Source organism: Chiloscyllium punctatum, chromosome 22, assembly GCF_047496795.1.
Source record: "Chiloscyllium punctatum isolate Juve2018m chromosome 22, sChiPun1.3, whole genome shotgun sequence".
Classification (NCBI taxonomy): Eukaryota; Metazoa; Chordata; class Chondrichthyes; order Orectolobiformes; family Hemiscylliidae; genus Chiloscyllium; species Chiloscyllium punctatum.
This window is the reverse complement of record NC_092760.1, coordinates 56,450,384-56,465,134: the sequence shown is the minus strand read 5'-3', so window position 1 is coordinate 56,465,134 and position 14,751 is coordinate 56,450,384. Positions and strand designations below refer to the sequence as shown.

The following is a 14,751-nucleotide window of genomic DNA, read 5'->3' as shown; positions in this document are numbered from 1 at the left end:
TATTTACATATTCAGAATGTTTTTGATAAGGTCCCACACAGATTAATAAATAAAAGTAGACTTATTGGATTGGGAAGGAATGTGTCAGTTTAGATTAAAAAATACTTAACAACAGAAAGCAAGCAATAAGTATAAGCAGATCATTGTCAGAATGGCTGGTTATTATGAGTGGGACAACAGAAGAGTCAATGCTTGGTCCACAACCTATATACATGATTTGAATGTGGGGAGCAATGTTTCCAAACTGTAATATTTACAAACTGGGTGGGAATGTAAGTTATAAGGCTTTAAGCAAACTACACAAGATCTTGGAATGAACTAAGCAAATGGCAGAATGTGGCAGATGAAATATCATGTGAATAAGTCTGAAGTTATTCATTTTGGTAAACAAACACGTAAAGGCAGAAAATCTTTTAAAAGGTGAGAGGTTGGAAAATATATGTATCCAAAGGAATCTGGATGTCCTTACCCACAAGTCACTGAAAGCTAGTAAGCAAGTACAGTAAGCAATTAAAAAGGCAAATGGGTTAGATATGTTGACATTCATTTCAAGGGGATTTAAGGACAGAAGTAAAGATATCTTGCTGCAGTTGTTTGGAGCCTTGGTGAGACTGCACATGGTGTATTATGTACAGTTGTGGTCTCCTTATTTAATTAAAGATATCGTTGCCGTAGAAGAAGTTCAGTGGAGGTTTGTTTTATGAGGGGATATTGAGAAAACTGGGTCTGTATTCACTGAAGTGTCAGGTAATGTTAGATGATCTCATTGGAACTTATACAGTTCTTACTAGCATGACAGGGTCGATATAAACAGGATGTTTCTCCTGGTGATTATAGAATAAGGGATGTAATCTCAGCAATGAGAGTGGGCCAGTAAATGTGGAGTTGAAGAGGAATTTCTTCAATCAGATGGTGAATATTTATAGTTCTCTCATCCAGACAGCAGTGGAAGGTTAATTATGGAACATTTTTAGGTTAAAAATTGATAGATTTCTTGAGACAAATAACATTAAGGGATACAAAGATAACATAATGAAGTGGCATTGTATTAGAAGATCAGCAAATGATCTAATTAAATACCCTTCATGTGGCTGAACAGCCTCCTCCTATGCTTCTGCTCCTGTATTAAATTTTGACTGTTCCAATTCCCTCCTTTTTTTTTCCCAGTCCATGTGTTGCATGTAGCTGGGATACAGTTTAATTTTAATGGGAATCTTTTGGTACCTCAGTTAATGATTACAACACCTAAATACATGAGGGCTGGCACAATGGCGCAATGCTTCGCACTGCTGCATCCCACCATCCAAATATGTGCAGGTTAGGTGCATTAGTTAGGGGTAAAGATAGAATAATAGGGTAAGGGGATGGGTCTGGGTGGGTTACTCTTTGGAGGGTTGGTGTGGACTTGTTTGGCTGAATGGCCTGTTTCCACATTGTAGGGATTCTATGATTTGACAGTGAATATCAACAAACATTTTATGATGAGAATTGCAATGTGCCAATCACACCTTGTCCCAAAAAAATCATCATAATACCAATCAGTACTGAAGACCATGGTAGATTTTCATCCTGCTTTCTAGCCGCAGGATGATGTGGAGGTGCCATGCTGGATTGGAGGTTTATTGGAAATATCTGTTGGACTATAATCTGGTGTTATGTGATTTTTTACTGAGCCTAAGGATGCTAAAGTAACTGCAACAACCTATCTACAGTCTTAAATGAAGCTCACCACCACTTTTTCAAATGGATTTAGAAATAGATACCATGTGCTGGTCCTGCAGAGTCTCCCAAATCTCATTAATGAATTTTAAAAAACAACTCTGCTCATAGAACAATCTCACAATCATAAACTGCTCTGAAATTCCTATGCCCTCTGAGTTTACAACACAAGTACAGTCAGTAAGGGATTATACTTTTTGTTATTTTAGGGAACTGTTCTTACCAGCAATCCAGGGATCAGTTTATGTTATTAATGCTGGCAGGTCACTGCCTGTCCCTTGTCCATTCCAGCTCAAGAGAAGGTGCAAATATTTTACAGCAGCCTGTTCCATCTTAGTTTGTCGTATAAAAGAAAGACATCATTGGAACATGTTAAGGTGTAGTTTTCAAATAGAAAGGCTAATGGCTTGTTGGTCTCTATTGCAAGAACATTTAGGTACAGAAGTAAAGAGATCATGATGCAATTGTATGGACACTCATTGAGACCCCAATTAGAATTTTGGTCTCCTTAGCTAAGAAACCAGCCTTATGAAAGAAAGATTAATCAAACTGACTCTTGTAATTGTGAGATTATTCTATTAGCAGTCTTTGTGTTTGATTAATTAATGGGATTTAGGAGACTCAGGCTGGACCAGCACATAATGCCTACTTCCAAATCCTCTTGAAGAGATGGTGGTGAGCTGCCTACTTGAACAATTGTAGTCCATATACAAATTCTGCAGTGATTCTTCTAGATGTTACACACTGCTGCTGCTGTGCATCAGTGATGGAGAGAGTGAATGCTTGTGAATGTAACCCTCGGAAGTTGATGATGAATGATTCATTAATGACAATGCTATTGAATCTCAAGTAGCAATGAACAGATTCTCTCTTGGTGGAGATGGTCATTGCTTGGCACCTGTAGGACATATGTATATTACTTGTTACTTCCCAGCCCAAATCTGGGTAGTATACAGGTCTTGTTGCTTTTGAGCATGGATTTCTTCAGTATCTGAGGAGTCACAAATGGTGCTGAGCAATGTACAGTCATCAGTGAACATCCCCACTGCTAACCTTATGGTGGATGGAAAGTCATTGCTGAAGTAGCTGAAGATTGTTAAACCTGGGTCACTTTCCTGAGGAACTCCTATACAGTTATTTTGGAGCTAAGATGACTGACCTCCAACATTAGAGCCAGCTACCTTTGTGTGAAGTATCAGTCCAACTAGTGGAGGGTTATCCCTTGATTCCAGTCTTGCTAAAGTTCCTTAATGCCAAACTCACCAAATGTGGCCTTTGATATCCAGGGCAGTCACTCTCACCTTCAGCACTTTTGTCTAAGCTTGGACCAAAGATGTAATGAGTTGTGAATCCATGAGTTTGATTATGTCAAGCTGTTGCTTAAACTAACCTGTGAGATAGCTCTCCCAATTTTGGCACTTGGCCTCAGATGTTACACACTGCTGCTGCTGTGCATTAGTGGTGGAGAGAGTGAATGTTTGTGGATGGGAGGAATTTGCAGGGTAAATGAGGCTGTATTGTCATTGCTACAGTTGTTGTTTCCAATAACTAGCCTGATATCAGGTAATCTGTCTGGTTTCATTTCTTCTTTGAGACTTTTTAGCAATTTGCTATAAAAGTATGACTTAGTAGGCCATATTAAAGAGCAGTTAAGAGTAACCACATTGCTATGAGTCTGGAGTCAGCACTTTTCCTTCTCTAAAGTACACAAGTGAACAAGATGTTTTGTTAGGAAAATCAACAGTGATTTCACGTTCCCATTAGACTTTTAATCCCAGAATTTTTTTAACATTCTAATTTCGTCATCTGCTATGGCGCAATTTGAACCTGGGTCCCTTGATGAACAGTCCAGTGTCAATACACCACACCACTGCCTTTCCTGAAATTATGAAGACCAAGCCTATTCCACAAGAGTTTTGAAGAATAAGAGGCAACCTCATTGAAACTTAGGCAATTCTTAAAGGATGTGACAGGAAGGCTTTGAAAGGATACTTCCTCAGGCAGGTGGGGTCCAGAACTAGGTGACATAGTCTTAGAAGAAGAAGTAGGCATTTAGAACTGAGATTAAGTGGAATTTCTTCACTCATGGGGGCTCACTAAGAGTATATTCAAGACAGAAATTGATAAATTGTGAGATGTTAGGGTTAATGGGGATAATGCAGGAAAATGGTTTTGAGGTAAAAGATCAGTCCTGATTTAGTTAAATAGTGCAGCAGACTCAAAGGGCTTAATTATTTACTCCTGAGTCTATTTTCTATGCTCCTACATATAAGAAGATGGAAAAGAAATTGCTGAAAGTTTGCAATAAATTGAAAATTTAAAAAATCATTCTTGTAAATAGATGCAATGAAACATGGGAATATTTGATGTGAAGTTATGTTGATATGTGGTTGTCTTGTTTGTCTCAAGATTCAGAAATGATGGAAGTTGTGAGGAGCAAGGGTCTTCTTTGGATTGTAGAAGGGTTGATGAAAGGACAAGATATTTAATGGATGGGCAACTCAAAACACAAAATCAAGCAAACTAATTGTACTACATACTCTTCACAATCTCTCTGGGACCACTGTCAAAATGTATAAACAGATATGCATGGACAAAGTGCATATTTGTGACTTATAAAGAAATATATTCAACAAAGACCCTCTTGTTCACTGGTTTAAAGCTGCCATGCAAACATTGAGATCTACAGTCTTGTCCTTTGCTAGTCAGAGTTGTATATGTTGTGGATCTTGGTCACAGCAAGGAGCAGAACTTTTCTTGAAACACAGCCTACTCAGACAGAACTTGGCCAGTACACCTCAGTTGATAAATCTAGTTGCATGAGTAATGCTTATCACGCATGTCTTTACAAACCCTTGCTTTTCCTCTTCTCCCAGAATGAATCATCTGAAAGTGAGAGAGCTTTGTGTACCTCTCAAATACTAGTTTCTTGTAAATACAATTGTCTCTCAGGATGTAAGTTGCTCTGAGTAGAACAGGGAAAGTACATTTCCAAGAGCTGCAGTCAATCCCATGATATGGCCAACAGTCTTTACAAGTAAGTTTACTTCAGCAACTTCCTTATAGTTAACACATTGAAATATATGGAAACCGACATGCATGATTCATCGGGCAATAAGCAATTTATGGGTCAAGAAACAGATAGGGAAACATAATCCCTCAATAGCCGATCATGTTGGGAATTTAAATACAAGTAACCTACCTTTCCAGTCAATGTACAAGCCGTATTCCTTTTTACAATGCTGTCTGTTCATATAAAATATAATTTACAAACAAAAGCTGGAAATGTACAGGCAATGCGACCGACTAATCAGATCATTTCAGGATAGATTCCTTGAAGCAATGATGATATGCAGACTAAATTCGTAGCTTACTATATAGATTAGAGTCTCCAGTTTGGCATTAAGGTTCAAGAGCTTGGCAGGGTGGAATGGAGTACTGGAAACCTGGACTCAAGTTGCTCAAGAATATTTATTTATTCGTATTAAAGTGCTGTCTTAGTAGTGTTCTCCCTTGAATTAGAAGGTTGTGGGTTCACAGATCTCCTTGAGGGTTTAAGTACATGCTCAATTATTTGCTTTGTGAGCCTAGCTTCTGGACAACTCCCCCCTCCAGAGGCTCTTCTTTCATCCCATTTTTAAACTGTATCATTCAACTTGTAATTTTTTTTCTCTTCATTCTTCAAGCCAAATCGATCACTTCACGCTTTTCAACATTATATTTCAACAGCCATTTGTTCCCTTTTTGCACCAGCCTATGTCCTTTTGCAGGTAAAAACAATGACTGCTGATGCTGGAAACCAGATTCTGGATTAGTGGTGCTGGAAGAGCACAGCAGTTCAGGCAGCATCCAAGTAGCAGTAAAATCGACGTTTCGGGCAAAAGCCCTTCATCAGTATGTCCTTTTGCAGCCTACTATAATTTTCCTCAATGCTTGCTACATTTCTCAAGTTTTGTGTCATATAAAAATGTTAATCACAAATGTTCAATATAGGTCAAGAAATACCATTTTGACTTGAAGTATTTTGTCATCTGAGATTCATAGTGTCCGGTTTGCCATGGCTTAGAGCCATTTTCCGTGTGTAGATCGTCCACTTTTCACCTCATGACTTCATGGGTCCTGTCTCATGGAATCACATGGCAGGTGAGGTTGAAGTGCCTGCCAATGCCCTGGCCCCATATTTAAAGTCAGCTGCTCACACTGCAAATGCTGCAAACCCAAAACTGGATCCATGCTGGGATTTGCATCAATTACTATTGAGGACAGGACATAAAAAGGGGAAGCTTGGTAACTCCCTTCACCAGCAGCACCTGGAGATGCTGGTGGATGGGGTGGTGGAGAGGAAGGCTCAGCTTTGTCCTGTGGACTGCCAAAGAAGACCATTCAAGGCTTTTACCTGCACCATTTCAGACACTATCACCTCAGTCCAGAATTGCCAGGCCCCTGTTGCCTATGCACACTACCCATATAGTGGCCAGAGAGATAGTGACCTGCCCTCCCCCCCTTTACTCTTTGAGCTCCCAGTCTATCCCATGCTCTTTGAGATCCCACCTTTCTGTTTTGAATGCCCCCCTTGTAACTAATTTTCAGTAACACAGCACAATTTATCCTAACCATAGACTTGAGTTACCCACTTTTCCCAGAAGCCCATTGGCTGTTCCTTAATATTAATGTAAAAATCTCCAGGACTGATCTTGTCCATGTCTACAGATTGAACTGAAAGAACAGTCTCAACTGAGCAAGGCCAAACTTCTGGACTGATGCCTCCAAAGTATCTGAATGGGGTACTTGTAATCTCCAGAATGGTTACACCTGACCTGCAGGACTGATTGGGGACCAATCCCAGGACTGGAATCAGGCAAGCTCTCCTGACTATTTGCAGTGGCACCCTGACAGACCGGTATTTCTCTTTGACCCCACTAAGGACTGTAGGTCTTTTATGCACCTTCTCAAGTTTAATAACATCTTTCCTATAAAGAGCTAACCAGAATTATTCCAAAAGTGGCCTCACCAATATACTGTACAGCCACAACATGACATTCCAACTTCTATATTCAACATTATAATCAATGAAGGCAAGTGTGACAAATGCCTCCTTCACCACCCTGTCTACCTGTGACTCCACTTTTAAGGAACTATGCCCCCGCATCCCGATGTCTCTTTTTTCGACAAAACACCCCCGGGCCCTACCATTTAATGTATAAGTCCAGCCCTGGTTTGCCTTACCAAAATACAACACCTGATTAAACTCCATCTGCCACTCCTCAGCCTACTAGCTCAATTGATCAAGGTCCCATTGTCCTCTGAGTAATCCTCTTCTCTGTCCACTGCAGCACCTATTTTGATGTCATCTGCAAACTTATTCACTATATCTCCCATATCCACATCCAAATCGTTTATATAAATGATGAAAAGCAATGGGGTTTGAGCTACAGGGAGAGGCTGAATAGGCTGGGGCATTTTTCCCTGGTGCATTGGAGATTGAAGAGGCTTATAAAATCATGAGGACCATGGATCGTGTGAATACCCAGGTCTTTTTCCTAGGCTGGGGGAATCCAAAACTAGAGGGCATGGATTTAAGCTGAGAGGGAAAAGACTTATAAAGGACCTGAGGGGTAACTTTTTTCATGCAGAGGTTGGTGTGTGTATGGAATAAACTTCTGGAGGAAGTGGTAGAAGTGGGTCCAATTACAACATTTAAAAGACATCTGGTTGGAGATATGAATAGCAAAGGTTTAGAGAGATATGGCCAAATGCTGGAAAATGGGATTAGCTCAGATTGAGTTATCTGATCTGAGTGGATGAGGACTGAAGTGTCAGTTTCCATGTTCTATGACTCTATGACTGCCCCCGCTTTGACTTCTAGACTTAGCCATTTGCTTGATGCACATGCAGTGTATTTAGTGTGTAAAATGCTGGCATATGTTGTAGGTACAACACTAATGTAGCATTGCAGCAGACAGCAATATGGCCAGCCCTGTGACTGTTCAGTACTGTGAACCATGACAAGCTATCTGCCTCTGCTGATGTGCTATAAAGCAATGCAAACTACAGAGGCTGGAAACTTTCAGGTAAATCCAACACGAATGAGCGGGAAGAAATGAAGCCAAGATCTCTGTTAACTTTGCGTTTTAGATGCACGGGACACATATGTGTACACAAAGTGAACAGGCAGAAGTATGCAAATCTTATCAGTCTCTAAACTCTCAAGTCAAATCCTAGAAGATGCAAGTGGTATTAGATTTGGACTGAGAGCAAGCTTGATGATAGGGCAAGGCTGGTAATTTGCAAATGTCAATGTGCATGGATGAAGGTTAATGGAGGATGGTGTCCACAAGGCATTCATCTATTAAGGAAAGTGAGTTAAACTGGAGAATGTGACATACTACATCAAAGAGTGTGGTGCTGGAAAAGCACAGCTGGTCAGGCAGCATCCAAGGAGGAGAATAGAAATTTTGAGCATAAGCTCTTCATCAGGAATTCCTGATAGTGATCTCCACATCACTTTCTCCAATGTGACATACTGGTCTGACTCATCTTGTCTACTCCAAAATGGAGGTCCACCATGGCCATTACATTCAGTTCCAAGAATAACTGGCTTTTTACTGATTTTTCCTTCTGGGAGTGAGGTTGTGGAGAAGACAGAGCTGGGTGAAGGCTAGGACAAGCAATCAGTGAGCTGCAACTGCCAAATGTCCATTCTGATTTACAAATTGGGAATTTGCAGCATCTTGTTTCTCTGGAAAGGTGCAGAGAATTGAAAGTGGCAGAGAAATGGACTAATTATGAGATGCTATAGAAATAAGGTAATCACTGTTCGTTTCACGTTTAAGGGGAAAATCAAGAAATATCTTCTCAATGTTAAAATTTCATTTTTTTCATTCTTGCTGTATTTCCCAACTTTCTCAACATCGCCACACTCATCCAGGAAGGGGAAAGTTCAGTCCCATCAAAACAAATCACTGGGGAGGAATGATCAAAATGGAGGACAGAGCTCATGATCTGAAGTTGCTGAATCCAATATTTAACATAAACCCAATGCAAACAAGAGGAACATCACTTTTTTTTTTGCTTAGGTTCTTTGCAACCTACAGGACTTGACTTACCTATGGTTTGTCTCTTCTCTACAACAATGCCCAATTCAGTTGCCTCATGTTCTACAGTGCCTTTGATCTCTAATCTTTCTGATCTCCCTCATTCCAACTTTTAGAGTCACAGAGTCATAAAGATGTACAGCACAGAAACAAACCCTTTGGTCCAACTTGTCCACGACAACCAAATATTCTAACCTAATCTAGTTCTATGGGCACTTGGCCCATATTCCTCTAAGCCCTTCTTATTCATATACCCATCCAAACCCGTTGCAATTTTACCAGCCTCCACCACACCCTTTGGCAGCTCATTCCATACAAGCACCACCCTCTGCATGAAAACGTTACCCTTAGGTCCCTTTTATATCTTCCCCATCTCACCCTAAATCTATGCCCTCCAGTTCTGAATTCCCCCAGCCCAGGGAAAAGACTTTATCTATTTATCCTATCCATGCTCCTCATGATTTTATAAACCTCTATAAAGACACTTTGCAGCCTCTGACACTGCAGGGAAAACAGCCCCAGCCTATTCAGCCTCTCTCTATAGCTTCTCTGACCTTCCTTTCTGTTCTGCTTGCTTTTCTTGTTCTATTCAACTATGTAAAGCCCATCATTTTTCCACTGCTCTTGAGTCCCAAACAAGAGTCTTACTGGACTCAAAAGATTAACGATGTTTCATTCACAGATGTTGCCAGGCCAGCTAACATTTTCCAGTCCATTGCAATCTTCAGAATCCTCAGTATTTTGCTTTAGTTTTGTAGAAGCAGCCAATACTTGAGTGCAGGTGAGAAACTCAAAGACATTCCCAGAATAGTGCTATGCAGACTGAGAGTGATATAATCATTTCTGTAGATAACAGTGTTCAAATAGACTTGAAGCAGCTCTTTGAAAGTGTTCTTAGTATTGCTAAGTTGATGCCTTGAAGGAGTTGTGGAAGCTCCATGGAGTATGAACCTACTGTCCTCTCTCAGGATGACAACAGTCATGCAGTCCTTCAATGAGTGCTCTCTATGCCTTCCAATTAGGCACTGGATTAGTGGTGCTGGAAGAGCACAGCAGTTCAGGCAGCATCCAAGGAGTAGTGAAATCGACGTTTCGGGCAAAAGCCCTTCATCAGGAATAAAGGCAGTGAGCCTGAAGTGTGGAGAGATAAGCTAGAGGAGGGTGGGGGTGGGGAGAGAGTAGCATAGAGCACAATGGTGAGTGGGGGAGGAGATGAAGGTGATAGGTCAAGGAGGAGAGGGTGGAGTGGATAGGTCGAAAAGGAGATAGGCAGGTCGGACAAGTCAAGGAGACAGTGCTGAGCTGAAAGTTTAGAACTAGGATGAGGTGGGGGAAGGGGAAATGAGGAAGCTGTTGAAGTCCACATTGATGCCCTGGGGTTGAAGTGTTCCGAGGCGGAAGATGAGGCGTTCTTCCTCCAGGCGTCTGGTGGTGAGGGAGCGGCGGTGAAGGAGGCCCAGGACCTCCATGTCTTCGGCAGAGTGGGAGGGGGAGTTGAAATGTTGGGCCACGGGGCAGTGTGGTTGATTGGTGCGGGTGTCCCGGAGATGTTCCATAAAGCGCTCTGCTAGGAGGCGCCCAGTCTCCCCAATGTAGAGGAGACCGCATCGGGAGCAACGGATACAATAAATGATATTAGTGGATGTGCAAGTAAAACTTTGATGGATGTGGAAGGCTCCTTTCGGGCCTTGGATAAAGGTGAGGGAGGAGGTGTGGGCACAGGTGTTACAGTTCCTGCGGTGGCAGGGGAAAGTGCCAGGATGGGAGGGTGGGTCGTAGGGAGGGTGTGGACCTGACCAGGTAGTCACGGAGGGAACGGTCTTTGCGGAAGGCGGAAAGGGGTGGGGAGGGAAATATATCCCTGGTGGTGGGGTCTTTTTGGAGGTGGCGGAAATGTCAGCGGATGATTTGGTTTATGCGAAGGTTTGTAGGGTGGAAGGTGAGCACCAGGGGCCTTCTGTCCTTGTTACGGTTGGAGGGGTGGGGTCTGAGGGCGGAGGTGCGGGATGTGGACGAGATGCATTGGAGGGCATCTTTAACCACGTGGGAAGGGAAATTGCGGTCTCTAAAGAAGGAGGCCATCTGGTGTGTTCTATGGTGGAACTGGTCCTCCTGGGAGCAGATACGGCAGAGGCAGAGAAATTGGGAATACGGGATGACATTTTTGCAAGAGGTAGGGTGGGAAGAGGTGTAATCCAGGTAGCTGTGGGAGTCGGTGGGTTTGTAAAAAATGTCAGTGTCAAGTCGGTCGTCACTAATGGAGATGGAGAGGTCCAGGAAGGGGAGCGAGGTGTCAGAGATGGTCCAGGTAAATTTAAGGTCAGGGTGGAATGTGTTGGTGAAGTTAATGAATTGCTCAACCTCCTCGCGGGAGCACGAGGTAGCGCCAATGCAGTCATCAATGTAGCGGAGGAAGAGGTGGGGAGTGGTGCCGGTGTAATTACGGAAGATCAACTGTTCTACATAGCCAACAAAGAGACAGGCATAGCTGGGGCCCATACATGTGCCCATGGCTACGCCTTTGGTCTGGAGGAAGTGGGAGGATTCAAAGGAGAAATTGTTAAGGGTGAGGACCAGTTTGGCCAAACGAATGAGAGTGTCAGTGGAAGGGTACTGTTGGGGACGTCTGGAGAGGAAAAAACGGAGGGCTTGGAGGGCCTGGTCATGGCGGATGGAGGTGTAGAGGGATTGGATATCCATGGTGAAGATGAGGCGTTGGGGGCCGGGGAAACGGAAGTCTTGGAGGAGGTGGAGGGCGGGGGTGGTGTCTCGAACGTATGTGGGGAGCTTCTGGACTAGGGGGGGATAGGACAGTGTCGAGATAGGTAGAGATGAGTTCAGTGGGGCAGGAGCATGCTGAGACAATGGGTCGGCCAGGGTGGTCAGGCTTGTGGATCTTGGGAAGGAGGTAGAACCGGGCAGTGCGGGGTTCCCGGACTATGAGGTTGGAAGTTGTGGTGGGAGATCTCCTGAGGTGATGAGGTTCTGTATGGTCTGGGAGATGATGGTTTGGTGATGGGGGGTGGGGTCATGGTCAAGGGGGCAGTAGGAAGAGGTGTCCTCGAGTTGGCGTTTGGCTTCAGTGGTGTAGAGGTCAGTGCGCCAGACTACCACTGCGCCCCCTTTATCCGCTGGCTTAATGGTGAGGTTAGGATTAGAGCAGAGGGATTGGAGGGCTGCGCGTTGTGCTGGTGAGAGGTTGGAGTGGGGGAGGGGGGGTCGACAGGTTGAGGCAGTTAATGTCCCGGCGGCAGTTGGAAATGAAGAGGTCGAGGGCAGGTAATAGGCCAGCGCGGGGTGTCCAGGTGGATGCAGTGTGTTGGAGGTGGGCGAAGAGGTCCTCGGAAGGTGGGCGGGAGTCCTGATTGTGAAAGTAAGCTCGGAGGCGGAGGCGACGGAAGAAGTGTTCGATGTCACGGCGTGTATTAAATTCATTGATGCGTGGACGGAGGGGGATGAAGGTGAGTCCTTTGCTGAGGACTGATCGTTCGTCCTCAGTGAGTGGGAGGTCTGGAGGGATGGTGAAAACTCGGCAGGGCCGGGAGCTGGGAACTGGTGTGGGTGTGGAGCTGGGAGTGGGGTCGGAACCAGTACCTGGAGTGGGTGTGATGGTGGGGGGAATGGGGGTGGAGGCATGAGCTGGGGTAATGTTCCCCTCTGGGTTCTGGGGGGTGGGGATAGTGACAGTGGGGTCTGTGGGGGGCATGTCAGCAGAATGCAGGTGAGTGGCGCTGGTGGGGGCGGAAGTGGTGGTGATCATGGCAGTAGGGGTGGCGGAAGTCACTGAGCATGTGGCATCAGCGATGATGTGAAGGGCGGAAGTGGCTGTGGGAGTGGCCATGATGGGGGTGGAAGTGACATCATCACTCAGCATGGGGGTGGTAGCTGCGTCAGCCGCATGGCTAATTGCGTTTCCGAGGCCAGGGGAATCTTCTGGAATGTTTGAGGAGTGCTGGTTATGGAGGTGGGTGGATAAAAGTTTGTTGTACTTACAGTTTTTGATGTTTGAGATGGAATTGAAATACTGTTTGTTGAGAGTATGAATTCTCCTGAGGATGTAGTACAGAGTGGGTCCCTTGCAATTCTGAGAGAGTGTGGCCCTCAGCTGAGGCAGGGCTGACTGTAGAGAGGTTAGGTGCCGGCGCATTGCTGCAAGCTTTGAGCGGAGGATCTTGAAGGAGAACGGTTGCTGGTGTTTTTGAATCTGTAGTCTGTACTGTTTGTCCTGTTCGGGTCCGAACTCTGCTGGTTTAAAGGTGGTCTGGAGTCCGTGTGGGATGAGTTGGTTACGGAGGCAGGCACTGAGGAAGCAAATGTGGCTGTGGACTTGGTCCGGACTTGTCCGACCTGCCTATCTCCTTTTCGACCTATCCACTCCACCCTCTTCTCCTTGACCTATCACCTTCATCTCCTCCCCCACTCACCCATTGTACTCTATGCTACTCTCTCCCCACCCCCACCCTCCTCTAGCTTATCTCTCCACGCTTCAGGCTCACTGCCTTTATTCCTGATGAAGGGCTTTTGCCCGAAACGTCGATTTCGCTGCTCCTTGGATGCTGTCTGAACTGCTGTGCTCTTCCAGCACCACTAATCCAGTATTTGGTTTTCAGCATCTGCAGTTATTGTTTTTACCTCGTTTTTACCTTCCAATTAGGCAGCCTAGGTTGAACCACTATGTTGGAATGATGTAATCTGGCTTTGGGTTTTCTAGTCCCTGAGGGGTGTTCTAGTCCCTGAGCCCTTCTTGGTCACTCTGTAAGGCCATCTCCAGTCTTCTTCCTGAAAATCAATAGTTTTCCACAAGCGATGCAGCAGGTATTAGTGCAGCATTACACATGACCATTAGATTAGAGAGAGAGGCACAGAAAAGGAAAGCACAAAGTGAATGGAGAAGTGTGATTAGTTTTACATGGAAGGTGGGATGATTTGATTCATAAAGTTGGTTTGGAATAATTGTTTTGTGGTTGCATTATGGCCTAAAGAATGCTGCAATGGTTAATAACATAAGTGATTATTTGAAGGTTGGTGAGTGGAGGACTGAGCTTACAGCCAAATTCATCGATCACAGTTAGTACGGTGAGAGAGGGGTTGTGTTGGTTGTCTCCTACTTTATCCCAGCCACTTCCCTTCTTCCTAATCCTCAACTGTTCACTGTATACCTGGTGACAAGCACAGTGCTTTAGAATCACAGAATCCCTACAGTGTGGAAACAGGCCCTTCTGCCCAACAAATCCACACTGACCCTCCAAAGAGTAACCCAGCCAGACCAATTCCATTACCCTGTTATCCTACACATCCCTGAACATTATGGGCAATTTAACATGGCCAATTCACCTGACCTGCACATCTTTGGATTGTGGGAGGAAACCCATGCAGACATGGGCACAATGTGCAAACTCCACAGTCAGCTGAGGCTGAAATCGAATCCATGTCCCTGGCGCTGTGAGTCAGCAGTACTGACCATTGGGCCATCGCTTTCATGAGGATAAGATTTGCAGGGTACAGCAATTTACCACAGACCTTACCACTGTTCTGTCAAGCACTGCAGGGCAGCTCAAGAATTGGTCGAGCAGTGGGTAAATTGTTGCACCTATCCAATGTCCTGCTGAATTACATTTTGTGAGTTAGATTGGTCTAGTTATGAGCATGTTTCCCATTTATGAATTCTTCACAGTTATGACATAGATGATCAGCAAAAAAGCCCTTGTCACCCTCTGGTTTCTCATGTTGGTTCAAATATACCTGGCACAGAGCACTATTATAGAACATAGAAACCATCACAGACCTAGCATACTAGGCAATGAGATGTGATACATTGCAGATGATCACACACTAACTTGACTTTTAAGGGAATGAAATCTTTCCCTATGGTTTGGAAGCAGGCCATTTGGCACATTGAGTCCACACCAACTCGCTGCAAAGCATCCTATCCAGACTC

At 44.3% G+C, this 14,751-nt stretch overlaps 1 protein-coding gene across 1 annotated transcript in view; it reads right to left on the bottom strand.

Moving 5' to 3' along the window:
* Positions 1–14,751, bottom strand: part of LOC140493664 (ethanolamine kinase 1-like) — a 460,360-nt gene that overhangs the window by 189,451 nt on the left and 256,158 nt on the right. The gene's annotated exons all lie outside the window — the stretch shown is intronic.